The 2701-nt window shown below is 38.5% G+C and overlaps 1 pseudogene across 1 annotated transcript; it reads left to right on the plus strand.

Moving 5' to 3' along the window:
• Positions 1–304: 304 nt before the first annotated feature.
• LOC143567621 (parthenolide synthase pseudogene) lies at positions 305–1998 on the plus strand (annotated as a pseudogene). The gene is made up of 2 exons (XR_013141447.1): positions 305–1298; positions 1366–1998. The product of XR_013141447.1 is annotated as a parthenolide synthase pseudogene (transcript).
• The last annotated feature ends 703 nt before the right edge of the window (positions 1999–2701 follow it).

A 2701-nucleotide genomic window follows, 5' to 3' on the forward strand; every position in this document is an offset into this window, starting at 1 on the left:
GTTGCTTAATCAATAAGCTATGCGTGTACATATATTGTTTTAGGCTTTCACATATTTATTTATTTTATCTAGTGTCATTTCTGTAACGAACTTAATCAATACCAATCAAATTTGTGTCGTGACAGTGGGTTTGATTACCTGGTTGAAATAAAGTTGGATGGGGGTAAGTAAGAATGATGATAACAGTCGATCAAGGAACACATGGAAAGTTGGGTCAACCATCTATCAAACCATTTTTGTCAATTAATAGTACCTACAGAAAAGTGACCACGAGGCATCGAACACCCTTTTACTCAATGCATATATTCTAGTGATTTTCTTTCCATTATAAAGTGACATAAGAGTAAGTTGGAATACAACCATCGGCCAAATTAAAACCAATTAATAACATGGACATCTTCACTGAATGGCCTCTTACAACCATACTAGGCCTCTCCATTTTATGCATATTCATATACACCACTCTAACCTCCACTAGTTCGTCCAAGGCAAAGCTTCCCCCAAGCCCTCCAAAGCTTCCCATACTCGGAAACGTTCACCAACTACTAGGTAAATCCCGTCATGAGGCCCTTTGGCAACTTTCGAAACAATATGGTCCCGTTATGCAAATCAACATTGGTTCACAACCCTTCCTTGTCATCTCTTCTCCTGACATGGCCAAAGAAGTCTTAAAAATTCAAGATCACAATTTTTGTTCCCGTGGGCGTTTCCAGGCTACCAAACGATTTACATACAACTATAATGACGCTGCCTTCTCGCCACACAGCGATCACTGGAGGGAAATGCGCAAGCTTTTAGTGACTGAGTTCCTCGGTCTGAAGAGAGCTAAATTGACTAATCACGTGTTGGTGACAGAGATGGAGAGTGTCATCCATTCTCTTTCGTCAAATCCACCAAACACGGAGGTAAATCTAAGTAGTATGTTCTTAGAGATAGTAAAAAATAAGGTGTGTAAGGTGGCATTTAGTAAGAGCTATGTGGACCAACTGCTAAAGGGTCCGTCGTTAGATTTTATGCTTGATGAAACCATTCGATTACTAAATGGATCTGTCGGTGATTCTTTTCCATGGTTAGGTTATTTTATTGACCAACTTAGTGGATGGAAGCGTAGGCTGGATGATGGCTTTAGAAATCTCGATACATTCATCGATACAATCATTGATGAGCATCGAAAAAATAAGGTGGAAGAGATAAGTGATGAAGACAAAGATTTTGTGCATACCGTACTTGACATGGCTTCCAAAGAAAATGCTTCTGGCTATCGACCGAGTTATGCAGATTTAAAAGCTCTTATGATGGTAAACCATTTATTTTATTACATTTACTTTTATAAAGATCAAATTAAATGGTTAACTAATATTTCAGGATATTATTACTGGGGGAATTGATTCAACTGTTCTGGCTTTGATATGGGGAATGTTCGAGATCATTAAAAATCCAAGAGTGATGGAAAAACTACAAAGTGAAATCCGAAATTATGCGGGAGAAATACAAAAGGTAGAAGAACTGGATACCTCAAAAATGGTATTCTTGAAAATGGTTGTCAAGGAGTCACTAAGATTGCACACGCCTGCTCCATACTTGATTCCACATGCATGCGTAAACCATACTAAAGTTAGTGGGTATGATGTCTTTCCTGGTACTGTTGTTCTCGTCAATGCTTGGGGGCTAGCAAGAGACCCAAGCATATGGGGGGAGAATGCAAAGGAGTTCTATCCAGAGAGGTTTACTGCCAATCCTGATGTTGATTTTGGAACCGATAGATTTGAGATGCTTCCTTTTGGAGGGGGGCGAAGGTCCTGCCCGGCAAAGAGCACAGCACCAGGTAATTTAGAGTTCGTGATCGGAAACCTTCTTTACTGGTTTGATTGGAAGCTTCCTAGTGGAACGACGATTGAAAATTTGAGCACAGAAGAACTGGGTACCGCGGTTTTGAGAAAGAAAGATCCCCTTTTCCTTGTACCCACAAAGCATAAGACTTCATCAAGTACCGTATAAATAATTAAATTGTCAAACATGATTTCATCTTTATGCAACAACATAAATGATAATGTATTTGAGTTCTTGTATGTTTGAAGTTAGTTGTGTTATATATTTTCTGTAAGTTATAGAACAATCACTTTCACGTGTGGATGCTTTCATTGTCGTTCATTTGGCTAGTAATGTTTCCCGACGGTGGTGCGTTTCCTCATTGATGATGTTAAAATTAGTATGGACATTTAGCATCCCGTCTGTGGAAGGTTGGGTATTGAGGGTAGTTTCACCACTGCATTGTGACATACCATTTTAATAGGCTTTCATTTAATTTATGGGTTTTGGTTTCATGTTCTCATTGTGTGTTTGTTTCCGATGACACCATAATGTTTTTAGATCGAGTTGATAATTTGCACAAATAATGGATGATGGTGGTGATGAAGGAAGCCAATGGTGCCAATAATGAATGGAAAGTGCTCATGGTGGTGATAGGGCAGTACAAAATAGATCGAATTAAATGTAAACTTAAGTTAATGAAATATTGTATTTTGTTATATAAAAGTTTAGCGTAAAAGAATATCATAAGAATTGGGCTTAAAAAGATTATTAAAAAAGAAGAGATATGGTACAAATCGACCCGCCTAGGTTGCATACAACCTGGATCGGGAGAATTTGTAGTATGACGGGTGACCCTCGACGTTCGTTTAACTACGTGACAAAGGTGTGA

The sequence above is a fragment of the Bidens hawaiensis genome, unplaced genomic scaffold, assembly GCF_021521415.1.
Source record: "Bidens hawaiensis isolate Kalapana, Puna unplaced genomic scaffold, B.hawaiensis_p1.1 tig00023456_1, whole genome shotgun sequence".
NCBI lineage: Eukaryota > Viridiplantae > Streptophyta > Magnoliopsida > Asterales > Asteraceae > Bidens > Bidens hawaiensis.